Below are 14,270 nucleotides of genomic sequence, written 5' to 3' on the forward strand. Positions count from 1 at the left end.
TGACTTCAGCTCTGAAATCAAACCCATCACACCTGAGAGAACTGAACCTGAGCGGGGAATAAACTCAGAGACTCTGGAGTGAAACACCTCAGTGATCTACTGATGAACACACAATTCAAGCTGAGAAACTAGAGTTAGTATCATTATACTCTACAGCAGTTAGACGTTATGAAGATCTTTATATAAACAATTATTGTCCCGAATTATCCATAGATCTATAAAACTAGTTTTTATTAATGTTGTAATCCATAGTGAATGTTAAAGTTGAAATAGTCATTTATTTAAATATTGATAAAAAGGAATTTAATTGTACAGCATCACCCTTATAAAGACAAAAACAATCATCCAGATATCTTTTCCAAATTAATATCACAAGAAAAAGCATGGTTTGAGTAAATATATTTTTCTTAGGAGGCTATATATAGATTTGTGAAGGAAGGTGCCACATCTCTGAATAAAGAGTCATTCTAGAAGATAAAAGAGTTATGAGAAACAATAATCTCAGATAATATTTCAATGCATTCGTTAAAGCTGACCGACTCAACTCATTCTGACAAGAAATGAATCACAGATTCAGTGCCTTTTTTATGAGATAAGAATGAATACAAAGACTGAACATCAAAAGAAAGCTAAAGTATATCTATTTAGGTACTGCATTAATGAAAGACAACTTATGAGTGATATCTTTTAGGAAAGAGGGCACTTTTTCACAAAAGAGTTTCACTGAAAAAATAAAAAAGTGATCATTAAAGAAGATAAAGAACCAATACCAGACACTATTGGACGACCAGGAGGGGATTAGAAACATTTGTGAGTTTTTAGTGAGGTATGAAAAGTAGATATATGTAACCCTTCTTTTACCCCAAAGGGTTCATTTAATATTTGTCTCAGAAGAATCCTGGATCCTCGACAATTAGATGATGAATTAGGACCTGTATTTTCCTCTTTGTTTAATTTATATAAACTCAGTTTTCGATTCTCCAATATATTAACTTGCCAGATTCAATGAAATACAAATTTGTAAAGAAAAAGAATAACAAAGACTTATTGTTTTATATATATGCTATAACTCCTTTGGAGAAGGACAAACAAAAAAATAATCAGACAATAAATAAAACTAAAACAACTCCTTTCTGTGTTCTGAATCAAATACCAAAATAAAGTACACAAAAAACCTCTTTCCAGATCAGTCTTGAGAAAACTCAGTACAGTATCTTAGTACTATAAACACAGTAGCTTCCACAAATCAGTCAAACAGTGGAAATGTTGGATGGATCAGAAACGTTGGGCCAGTTCGTTGGTGCACTTTAAACAAAACCATGAATTCAAGATAATCCTTCACAGAAAAACAAGGCACTTACGTTCTTCTGATGAAAGTTCAGTGAAACAATCTTCTGTTCCTCACACACTCCACGCCCTGTCACGATCCAATAGAACACGAGATGAACTCAACCGATCCACTTCCAGCGCGACTAAGCACACGACTCTCCTCAGTCCCTCACGCACCAAGAAGTTTGGTTACTTCACAAAGAGTTCCTGAGTTTAAGTGTCTCTATGGCCGCTAGGTCAGCTTCACACACGGCATGTTTAAGTGATGACTCTCGGATCAAAAGAACCTCAAATAAAATGAGATGCACTTTAAATAATAACAAAACAAAACAAGAATCGTCACGAACGCTTTGGGCCTTATATTTCGTAAATATAACAGTCTCCAAACGAATGAAGAACTTTTCCCTGAAGACAGATCTTGAAGGAATCCTCACTCATCATGTGTGAGACCTTTTTCCTCTTTACGTGACTCACACCACGACGTGACATTAAGATCATACCTACATTGAACACACTTTTCTAGTGGACACAACCCGAACACAAACATTTTGGTTATTTATTATAATACTTGGTATTATTTCTGATATAGTATTAAACATAGTGATATATTTCTTGGGGTCCCTACATATAATATGATTTTTTTTTTTAGAAAATCAAGTTTCCTCTTAATAATTTCTCAACATTGTTTTAAAAACTGAATGAACTGTATAATGTTTTCTCGTGATTAATTTAAGTCACACATGAACATAACGTGTCTGATTCATTGTCTTTTCTCTTTCTGTCTTCAGTCTATGGAGATGCAGTATTACAGAGAAACAGAGTCTCATCCTGACTTCAGCTCTGAAATCAAACCCATCACACCTGAGAGAACTGAACCTGAGCTTGAATGAACTCAGAGACTCTGGAGTGAAACACCTCAGTGATCTACTGATGAACACACAATTCAAGCTGGAGAAACTACAGTTAGTATCATTAATAGTTTATTAAGGAAATCAATATCAGAAATATTTTAGTGCTTATTATGATTGATTTATTTTGGCACATATTTTATTTCCAAAAATAAATGGACCCTTGTGATGTTTAATGAAAATAACTGTCCCTCAAGAAAACATCTCTTCTCTCGTCTGATGATGTGAAGGCGGGAAACCTGTCAGTCACATGATCACAGCAATAACAAACAACAATTATCCAGCTTTATCAACAAAATTTTATAGCCAGTGATTTTATGCATCACATTAATAAATCACAATGTTGTATTTGTTGACTGTAAGTATAATCTTTAAAATCTCTTGAAGTAAATTGATTTATTAATATACTTGTCTTAAATTATTTTTAAACTCCATTTCTCGCTTAATATTATTTTTTAAAGAGGATCTATAGTTGATCGTAATTACTTTGTTTGTTTTTGCTCTAAATATTCTCCAGATATGAAATATAACTATTATCCTCAATTCATAGTTTAGTTTTATATTATAAATGTATTATTATTTATTTACAAATATTGTTTTCAGGTTTTAACAATATTTTATTTATTGCACTGGATGGTCTTTACTCGTGATTCATTTAAGTCACATATTTTTACTGCACTTTTATAAAAACAACAACTGAATCTGGAGCTTCATGCAGAACTGACAAAGAACTGATATAAATCTGACAAAGATGTATTTTTAATGTAGCTGGCACTATTGACCAGCATTGGCAGGAAGTAGAAGAGCTTTTATGTGCTTTAGGTTCATTTTTATAAGACGGAGAGACAAATCTGAACTTATTTCAGAAATGATTGATAAATAATAGTGATATGATGCATCATAAAATCAGGTTGTAATAATAAATCAAATAGGGTGAGGACCAAAGAGGACAGAAGGAAGGAGTGTGAGGGCAGTGATGAAGAATAGGTTTATGAGGAAGTCAGACATTTCTGTCCAGATTGTATGTCAGTTTGAAAGATGTGATCCATACAACAACCAGAGGTCAGGAAAGATGCCAAGTGTCTGTTAGCATTACTAGACTGATCCAATCATGACTGTCCACATCTACTGACTCACTAGGGACTCACTTTCAAGATTTGAAATTCCAAGAGAAAACACAATATTGAAGTTGTTTTAATGCTTCAAAACTAAAACATGGTTTTCAGGAAGTGACATTACATCTAAATTTGTGTCAAGTTTTAGATCAAATATAAATCAAATATAGCAGCTCAAGAAAAAAACTGCATGTTCATAAAGATTTTTTATGTTTTTTGAAACAGTAAGACTTTTTCACTTCTTCTCAAATAGTGAAAAGCATCTGATTGTGTGTGAAGTTTCAGAAAATTTGCCAAAAAATAATTTACCCTAATGGATACAGAAAAATGATTTTACTTCTAAATATATGTGAAATATACAGTCAATTATTTTAAATCTTTAAATTCACGATTACTTCCTCTCTTTATACTCAAAATCTTGTGATGAGTCTGGAGACTCATTATTTTTGTGAAATATTCTTTCTTTATGATTTTGTTTGAGATGATCTCTCTTTCTTTTTGTCTCTTTCTAGTCTTTATGACTGTGGCATTACAAATGTTTCTTCTTTAACTCAGTGTTTGACAAAACAGAAACACTGCAGTTTCTAAAAAGAGCTTGATCTGAGTTTTAATAAGATCAGAGACTCAAAGCAGCAGCTCATTGATGTGCTACGAGACTCAAACTGTAAACTGAGGTGAGTAAACTTCACTTTGAGATATTAAAGAGATTCATTTAACTCTGATACGTGAACAAATACACACTTTCAAATATCTGTGAGAAGAGTTTATCAAAGTATCATGAAGCTTTATCTCAAAGGGTTTGTGTCAGAAGGAAATAAAAAGTTGATGAGATGTTTAACACAAAGGAGGAAAGAGAACAGAAGCACACTGTCACACTTTATACAGCAGCAGCTGCTTTATTAATGATATCAGTAATAGTGAATCATTACAGTTTGAAATAGATTTGATCAGATTGTAGGAAAAGCAGGTCAAATCAGAGCAGATTCAGCTTCGGCTCACAGTCGTCCAGCATCACATGATCAATGTCTCTGTCTCTTGTGTGTTTTTACTTTGACAAGCAACACCTCACTTTACTTTACACTTACTTCATGTAAGAGATAATGTTCATCCAGACACTTATCACAGAATAAACCTGACAGGGTGATCAGGACTAATATCTCCTGAAGAGACTTATTCTGTGATAATCACACTTATTATGCTCTTTCTTGACACATAAGAGAATAATTAGACACAAATAATTACTTTGAGCTGAAGTATATTTTTATCTCTTTAAACACAAAGCTTCTGCCAAAAAAAAAAACAGTTCCTAAAAATGCCTGTGAACCTGGAAGTTTAGTTTGTGTTTCTCTTTATATTCACTCGATAGAGACAGAAACAGAATGTTTTGATGTGAACAGTAGCTTCCCTGCTGAAAAAAACAGGAATTCATGTTCTATATGAGTTACATTTAAACCATAAATACAGTTTTATAAAAACATATTCAAACTCCAGTAACTGTACATTTAGAAAATGTATGACATGTGTTTAAGCTGTGGGTTCAATCAAAAAGGTGCCGCTAGATTAAGTGTTCAGTATAGATACACATGAAGTACACTTAAGTATAATCTTGATCAACTTTATATTAAGTTGCTCATGTCTGTGTACTTTAATTTATAATGACGTTGTATAAAGTCTACAACACATATGTGACAATCTTTTGTGAATTTACACAAGTAGCTGTGTAACAGACTACGTACTGTTAGAAATGTGTAACAGTAGCAGCCTATTACATACATACTACATAATTGTAAATACAAACTGTTAAAATAGGTTAAAAAGTATTTAAAAAAATAAATAAAATTCCACTAAACTCCGATTTTCTTTTCTATCCCACCTTACAGTATAGATTGAGATGCATCACAAGAATTACCTGAAGGAGTTCAGTCACTGAAAAAATAATAAATGCTGTATATTATAGTTTGAGATCATCTTGAGAGGAGCAGTAAACATCAGATGAAGATCCACAGAAGAGCTTCACTATGTCACGTTTCCGTGGTTTTCTCGGGAGAAAGAGCGCCGAGACTCGAAAATAAACGTAAACAGATTTAAATCTTTTTAACTTGCAAAATAAACAACGACAGGCAGAACAGAACAAAACCACACATAGGGACTTCACGGGACCTCAGGGACTTCAAAGACTTTAGGGACTTTACGGACTGCCGGGACTTCACGGACTTGGGACTTTACGGACTTCAGGGACTTTAACGATCGGAAAACATGAACTCAAAGCACACAGGACTAAATACACTAGGAAATTAAACAAGACACGGCTGAAGACAATTACACAATTAAACAAAGGGAAGGCAGGGCACAGATAGCACGTGGCTCAAGACAAAAAAAATTAAAACAAAAGTCCAGAGATGTGACATAATGCCCTCCTCCGGAAGGAAGGTGCGCCTCGCACCTAAAGTAACTAAAAACACAACTCGGAATTGGGGATACCAGATCTTGGGAGGAGGTTCTGGTGGAGGACGGCCCCCAGGAGGGGGTAAGCAGACAGGAGTCCAGGGGGGCACAGAAGGGAGGAGCCAGGGAGGACACAGGAGGAGTCCGGAGTAGGAGGAGATCCAGAGCCCAGCCATGATGGTCCATGGTGGCGCCCGACGGAGGGAGGAGCCATGGAGGAGGAGCGCCCATCGACTCCATGGGTCCGACCGACGGGCGGCAGAGGAGACCAAGCGGAGGCAGAGAGCCGAAGAGCCAAGATGACGCCGAGGCGCTGAGGTCCTAGGCGACGCTGCCGGCTTCGCGCGACCAATGTGGAGATGGGGATGAGAAGGACGCCATGGAGCCAGAGCGACTGAGGTGAAGCCGGAGGGAAAGAGGAGCCTGACTGAGCCGGGGATGGAGGGCCAAGGCGAAGCCGGAGGAGAGGAATCCCGAGGCCACAGATGGTCGACGACAGACCAAGGCGGAGCCGGAGGGACGATGGAGCCTTGTGGAGCTGGTGGACTGACGGACCACGGTGGAGAGGAGGGAGCTAGGAGCCCAGGGGAGCCGACGGGTCTACAAGCCGAGGAGGAGTCCGGGACTCGGAGGCGGGCGGTGAGGCAGGATCGCCCACCTCGACAGCGATGGGGACCGGCAGACCCGTGGCGAGCTCCTGATGGAGAGCTGAGGATAAGCGCAGGGGCTGCTGGGATCCATCGTCGTGGGCGACCAGGTGGGAGGGTGGAAACTGGAAGCGCACGGGCGCGGGCACTGGGACTCCGGGGAGCGCCGGGCACGGGCGCTGGGATTCGGGAGCGCACAGGGAACAGTCTCAGGTGCGTTTTTGAGAATGGCTAACAGGACGGCTGGGCGGACCAGCAGGCTAACAGGACAGCTGGGCGGGACCAGCGGGCTAACAGGACGGCTGGGCGGACCAGCGGGCTGACAGGACAGCTGGGCGGGACCAGCGGGCTAACAGGACGGCTGGGCGGGACCAGCAACTCAGGATACACAGGAGGTGCCCAGTCTAAGTCCAAGTCCGAGTCCACATCATCCAGTTCCTCTCTTGTAGATCCAGCAGCCCCAGGTGGATTATCAGCTTCACCCGCGCTCTGCCGCCTTCCACGCAGCGCGAGCTCTGTTGCCGCTCACGCACCTGGTCTGTCGCAGTCAGCCTGGTCCGGTGGCGCCCCACGGCTCTGTCGCCTCTCCTCAGCGATGGTTCCGTGGTCGCCCCGGCTCTGTGACTGCGCCATCGGTGGGCACTGACTTGAACTCGCGACGCGGGAGATGATGGGCTGGGTTCTGGATCTGGAGTGGGGCACCCACTGATGTAAGCGCGACGCCTCTCGAGGGCACGCTCCTGGACAGCTTCGCCGGTGGTGGTGTTCAGTCCTCGGAAGTGGATCGAGCACAAAAAGCCGCCCGGGAAGCGCGAGTAGTTCGCGAGGGCGAGGAAGTCCTTAGTATAGCCCTCGAGATAGCGATCCTCCTTCTCCAGCAGGAGGATGAGGAAATTGGGGTCGTTGTAGGGGGAATGAAAAAAAAACAATAAACAAAAAGGGGAAAATACGCCGCTATTACTTTTAGGGTGCGATCGTTCTGTGATGTTTTCCGTGGTTTTCGGGAGAAGGAGCGCCAAAAATAAACTTAAACAGATTAAATTCTTTTTTAACTTGCAAAATAAACAACGGTAGGCAGAACAGAACAAAAACCACACATAGGGACTTCACAGACCTCAGGGACTTCAAAGACTTTAGGGACTTTACGGACTGCAGGGACTTCACGGACTTCAGGGACTTTAACGATCGGACAACGTGAACTCAAAACACACAGGACTAAATACACGAGGAAATTAAACTAAATTAACAAGAAGACAATTACACAATTAAACAAAGGGAAGGCAGGGCACAGATAGCACGTGGCTCGAGACAAAAAAACAATAACAAAAGTCCAGAGATGTGACACACTACTGTGTCTATGAGGAGAAATAAATGTGTGATAAATGTTTAAATATGATTCATACAGGTGAAGAGACTCAGACTTTACAATCAAATAATGCAGCATGTGTGTTAGAAACATGATATTGAATCATTAATATTGATTTAATATTCAACCTAATGATCATGTTGTTTTAATTTAACATTTGAGATGAGTATGTCTGTTTCTTTAGTTTAACCCATCATGTTAAGTGTACAGCACTTTAATTTATCAAAATATATAAAGCAAATTAAAATGTGTGAAATTAATGTTACTTAAAACATTTACTCCGATCTCTCTTACATTTTATACATATCGTTATTGTATTTAAATGTATATTAAGTTAGCTTTGTGTCTGTTTTTTATCACAATCTTTACAACAAACAAAACACAATGTAATTGAAAGGATTGTATAGTTTTGAGATGAATTGATTAAAACAGGAGTTTTCTACACACAGTGAGTTTGTGCTGAACTGACCGCTTCAGTGTTTAGAAATTGTGTGCCTTTTACTTGATGTTTGATTAACAATTTTAAGAAGTTTGTTTTCCAGATTTTTTTTCCCTATAGAAGTGCAAATATTAGATTTTAGATTTCAAAATATAAAAGGTTTTGCTATTGTGGATAATTTCTACATTTTTACTATCAGTTTTGCAAATGTGATTTTTTTTTAATTAATCAAAAAGGAAAAGTAACTAGATCCAGCTAGATCTCTCCTTTTAATTTGTTAATGAAAGATTGAGTTGTTTTACTTTAATGAATGTTTAGAATTTCATGAACATTTTGAATGAAAGATCAAAATAATAAATAATGCAGGTTTATTTTCACAGCTGCCATTGGATGCTAATATTAGTGTAGGGCACTGTATAAATACATGAGTGATCAAATAACATTTCCTCAGTAATACAGGCAGGTCTTTTCAGTTTTACATGGATTGAAATTAAATATATTAACGTAACAATCACTTTAATCATTATCAAGTTACTTTGGGATTTGTAGTCTCAATGTTTGCCTCAACTTGAAAAAAGCTTCAATAATCGTTGGAAGGTGCATTGGATTATCTCAAAGCATGAGATTCATCATCACTGAAGCAATTTATTGAATTTTTTCTGCTACAATCAATCTTCATTTGCTAATTTTCAGCATTTTCTCAGATGCTTAATAACATATCCAAACATGCACAAACATGATTATATAAGTCACTACGTATAGCATCATTTAAGATCATTTAAAGATTTAACCCATTTAAACAATGTTACTGGGATATTCACAAGTTAGATTTTAACATAGCAGTTGCTAAAAAATGAGTCTTTATCCTATCAGTAGCATCTCAAAGTTGATGAGTACATTGTGGCTTTTCCCATTTATCCTTGAACAAACTCAAATTGCTTACACCAAACTTAGTAACCAAATGCAGGGTTTGCACTTCCCTATTTTGGTTTTGCAACCAGTAATAGCACCAACTTGGGTAGGAATGGAGAAGAAAACTGGAGAAGCACATCCACAAACACTTTCTGCGCATTGACAATGTGTTTTATCTGATACATTTGTGTCTTTTTTAAACAGTGATTGATATATATATATGTGTGTGTGTGTGTGTGTGTGCATGTATTTATTTTTCCTTACTTGCATTTGGTTTAACAAGCATAGATGATGGATAGTCAATGATTATACAAGCTTGTATGATCAATTGGAAAAAAATATGGCGACACATATAAAGACAGCATTTTTATAGAACACAAAGTGACATAAAACAAGGAAAAATGAATCACCTAATAAATAGAAATAATCAAATTGAAATTAAATATTTAGACATCAGAGATTAAATATGGTATGGTTATAGATGGTTATAGAAATCGTATATAGTAAATCAGAAGCAAAGTCATAGTTAAGAATAGTATGATAAAGCTGCCTACTGCTGATCTACTGTATTACTGTATTCGGGAGGTAGTCATGCTCCAGTACAGTAGCTAGCGTATTTCACCCTAATGTTTGTTATCCTCTGTTTTAGGCAGGGATGATTAGCATTACTTGCTAATAGTTTGTGTTATCCTCTGTTTTAGGCAGGGAAGATTGGCATTACTTGCTAATTGCTAATTGTTTTTGTTATCCTCTACTTTGTTAGAGAAGGTTAACCATAGTTGATCTGTGTTAACAAGTGTACCATTTGATCAGAGACTTACTTGTGTAAGTAACAAAAAATCTTACAAAATGTTCAAAAAGAATGCTAGACTGATTCCCATATGTAAAAAGGTTGTCTCTGTAACACCTTTGTTGTCAGATAGCAAATTCAAATCACTTTTAGGTAAACAAATGGACCTTATAATTACTGAGAAAGTTAGACAAGAGCTAACTCAGAAATATAAGATCCATCCAGACAAGACTTGGTCTGTAGAGGAGTGTAAAAAGGTTTTAGGAGCATGTTTATGTAAGAACAATTTGAAAGGCATTATCTGTTGCCATTGAGAATTTGGTTTAGCACTAGCTACACAACAATCTTAGCGCATCTCAGAGCTACAGGAACAGAACAAAGAGCTATGTGCTAGAATATCGGCATTGACAAAGAAAATAAACCGCAACAAAGCTTCCGAAAAAAACTGAGGTGGAAGTTAGTCAGCCTGATAGCATTTGTCCTGATTCGCAAGCTTTCCTTGAAACTGAGGTAGCCATAGTAACCGAGGTGTCTGTAGATTCAGTAAAGCAATGTGGTGCTAGGAGAAGATCTCAGGGAATTGAGGGAATTGAAAGTGTTCCTCCCAACTCTTCTGTTGTCCAAGTCTAAACAATTGCAAAAATGCAGCCCGCACAAATTTTCCTGAATTTAGAGCCTTAATTAGCAAAATGCATCTCTACAACATGTCTTTAGCAGAAGTCACAAAGCTTATGTCACAAATTCTAACTTAATCTGAATTCAATAGTTTTGAGTTACGTCTGAGCTACAACATGCCAGTAAAGATGAACTGAGAGAAGGTTTTACATCATTGGACCAAAAATGGATTGGTCAAAGGTCACTAGTTGTATGCAGAAGAAAGATGAAACTGTAAGTGAGTACACTGAAAGGTTTTGTCAATCAGCTGCAGCAGATAGTGGAATAGCTGACACTCCAGAGAAGGTATTGAATCATCGCTTGCACTTGGGTTGATGGCTTTTTATCAGAGGACAGAAAAGCCTTGCCTTTTCTAGGTCTAATTTGGTCTAACAAAACTCTCAGAACTAACCTAAACACACTAGCTACATTGGAAATAAACTCTAATGTTAGCCAGAGTAAGGATTGCAGCAGCATCCTTTAAGGTTAACACAGAGAACAGGCAGAAAGGTAAATGTCCTAAGAGGGAGGGCAATTGCCATTACTGTGGGAAATCTGGACACTGGATAAAAGAGTGCAGGAAAAGCAAAAAGACATTAGGAGAAATTAACAGATTTACCCAGCACTTACTCAGTCTGCTAGCTACTCTGAAGCAGTTCCTCCCCACTTTACCCAACTGTTGGAGCAGTTTGCTCAGGTGTTAGCTGTTAAGGCTGTGAGTACTTCCATTGAGAGAATGCTAGTTAAGTACACTCACAGCCTTCAAAGTTATGCTACAGCACACTCCAAATTACACGCGTTCCTCTATGATTATGATGTTTGCTGTGACTGATGTTTCATTGGAGGATGAACATGTTTTTACAATAAAGGTTTACAAATCACTTACAGGGACAGACTTGGACACATAGACCAGTGAGGAGCCCAAGGAAGAACCGAACCCAACAGGCCTCGGGGGCCAACCCCTACGGTGAAGATTTTCCTTATAGGTTTTTCACCATCCACTAGTCCATCCTTACCTTACTGGTCCATAGGTGTCAAATGACTTAATACTAGGTCAACAAAACCACTATACGATCACCAAAATTTAAACCACTATATGATCACCAAGATATAACCCACTATACGATCACCAGTCTAAAAATATCTATGCATGAATACTGCTGGTCTGCTGTTTCTTTGTTTTCTTGTGTTTCAGGTCCGTGTATATACATGTCATCTCATATGCAGCTGCTGAGGGGAAGGAGGCAGGTGAACAACTTCTCGCCCTCCGGCAAGGTAAAAGATCCGCTGCTGACTTTGTTCTCAGCTTTCGCACGCTCGCAGCTCAAATCGGCTGGGGAGAGGAATCCCTTAATCTTTTCTACCGCAAGGGTCTTTCGCATGAACTTTAATCGGAACTGGCATGTCGGGATGAGGGAGGATCATTGAATCCCCTGATTGAGGTCTCTATTCGTCTGTATAATCTCATCTGTTCAAGCCGTTTACCACGCTCTCTCTCCCAAACTGCCCGCCAGACCAAACCTATGTACCAGACACGCTCCGTGAGAAGGTCATAAAGATGGTGCATGAATCCCTCAGCTCTGGCCATCTGGGCATTACTGCAACGCAACAGTTGTACAAACGATTCTGGTGGCCCACGTTATCGAAGGACACAATCCTGCAATGCAACCAAATCCTCGCATCAATGCCCAGCCGGCCTCCTCCAGCCTCTTCCCATTCCACAACGCCCCTGGTCCCACATTGCTATAGACTTTGTCACAGATCTACCCCGTTCAACAAACCACACAACAGTACTCACAGTCATCGATTGCTTTTCCAAAGCCTGTCGTCTCATACCCCTCTCAAAGCTCCCATCAGCCTTCGAAACTGCTGAGTTATTAATGGAGAACATCTTCAGGTTCTACGGTTTGCCGGGTGACATTGTGTCTGATCACGGTCCCCAATTCACATCCCGAGTCTCAAATCAAATTCAAATTCAAATTTTATCTGGTCAGAGTCTGGTCAGCTAAATATGCTAAATAGAATAGATGCTAAATAGGTCAAGGATCGGGAAAGTTCCTGTTCTGAGCTAAGTTCCTGTTCTGCATTTGCATATTTTTGTTTTACTGGTCTCCACCTCAATGTACTCCTCCTCCTTGAAACATATAAACTTTAGTTAAATTTTTTTCTTGGAGATTGCTTGACGATTTTCTTAAAGATTTCTTGAAGACTTCTTGCAGATGACTACAACGAAATACAAAACGAACTCCTGTTTTACCAAGAATCTCCTGGTCCCTTTTTAAAAGAAGCTAAAAAAAAGTTTCCAACACTAGTTATAGAATCATGTTTTGTGCTGAACTCTTATGAAGCAAAAACAAACACACTCCACCTGTTTCAGAGAAATATTACTGTACTTCACATCTACATCCACTGAAAAAGGTTTTATTTAGATCTGCAAAGTTGAATCTGTGTAGTAAAGCTGATCAAGATACTGAACAGAGCAGAGAAATGCACATAAACCACAGACGTGCAAAAAACATAAGACATTCATTATATAAATGATTAAATGAGTTGCTTCCTTTTTTGAAGACTAAATTGTGAAAAAGTATCCAAAGGTCTATTTTAGAGATAGTTTATATATATTTAGAGATAGTATATATATATATATATATATATATATATATATATATATATATATATATATATATATATATATATATATATATATATATATATATATATATATATATATTTCTCTCAATGTAGGTTAAGAGACTCTGAAATAAAATCTACTGATGAACACACAATTCAAGCTGGAGAAACTCATTAAATCATCATTGTATCATTATACTCCACAGCAGTTACAGTCATTAAATTTCACTGTTTTATGTGTATTTGTGACTGTACACTGAAAAAACAATATTTTATTTTTTTTTTTTCTCTTTTCATTTGAATTATAATAAGTTAAATTCTGTAATTCTGTAACAATTTATTTGTGTTTACCTAATGTATTAAAAACTGAAATTTATTTGATTTATTTGTGTTGAAACTACATTAATATTAGTTGTTGCTTTAATTGAGTAGTAGATTTGTAGATCCCAGCATTATTTAAAAGGAACTGAATGATTGTAAATTTAAGGATGGATGTGTTATTTTATGTGTTTTTTCTGTAAAGGCAATGTTTTTAAATTAAGTGACTATGACACTTAATGAGTAATAGATATTCAAAAATTATGACCATAACTGCTTGTTTAATAATAATAATAATAATAATAATAATAATAATTTAATTAAGATCTCAGTAAATAATCACTTAATCACATACGATTTAGTTTGACAAATATTTGATGAAATCCAAACTACTGTAAATTAATGTAGTGTAACCAAGCTAATTTGTGTTGACCTAATACGTAATTAACTTTTAAACCAAATGCAATATTGAAAAAGTTTTCTTTAGTAAAATTAAATAACTTTATGCCATGTATTCATTTACACATTTGATTCAAATGAAACTGAGTGAAGTGTGACTTCTCTTTTCTCAATGTAGGTTAAGAGGCTGTGAAATGACAGATGAATGAACCCATCACACCTGAGAGAACTCAACCTGAATGAGAACCAAATAGAAAACTCAGGAGTGAATCACTTATGTGACGTGTACTGAAGGATTCACACACTGTAAACTTGAG

General features: G+C 37.6%; 1 protein-coding gene and 1 long non-coding RNA gene across 3 annotated transcripts in view; both read left to right on the top strand.

The window, feature by feature from the left end:
* Positions 1–14,270, top strand: part of LOC122327909 (NACHT, LRR and PYD domains-containing protein 3-like) — an 88,298-nt gene that overhangs the window by 34,529 nt on the left and 39,499 nt on the right.
* On the top strand, positions 122–14,237 carry LOC122328034. Of its 2 annotated transcripts, XR_006247749.1 has the most exons (4): positions 122–133; positions 2,118–2,291; positions 11,494–11,880; positions 14,132–14,237. It is a non-coding gene; the product is annotated as an uncharacterized LOC122328034 (long non-coding RNA). The 2 variants fall into 2 exon arrangements; XR_006247748.1 differs by lacking the exons at positions 122–133; positions 2,118–2,291 and adding an exon at positions 3,940–4,026.

Source organism: Puntigrus tetrazona, chromosome 22 (assembly GCF_018831695.1).
Source record: "Puntigrus tetrazona isolate hp1 chromosome 22, ASM1883169v1, whole genome shotgun sequence".
Classification (NCBI taxonomy): domain Eukaryota; kingdom Metazoa; phylum Chordata; class Actinopteri; order Cypriniformes; family Cyprinidae; genus Puntigrus; species Puntigrus tetrazona.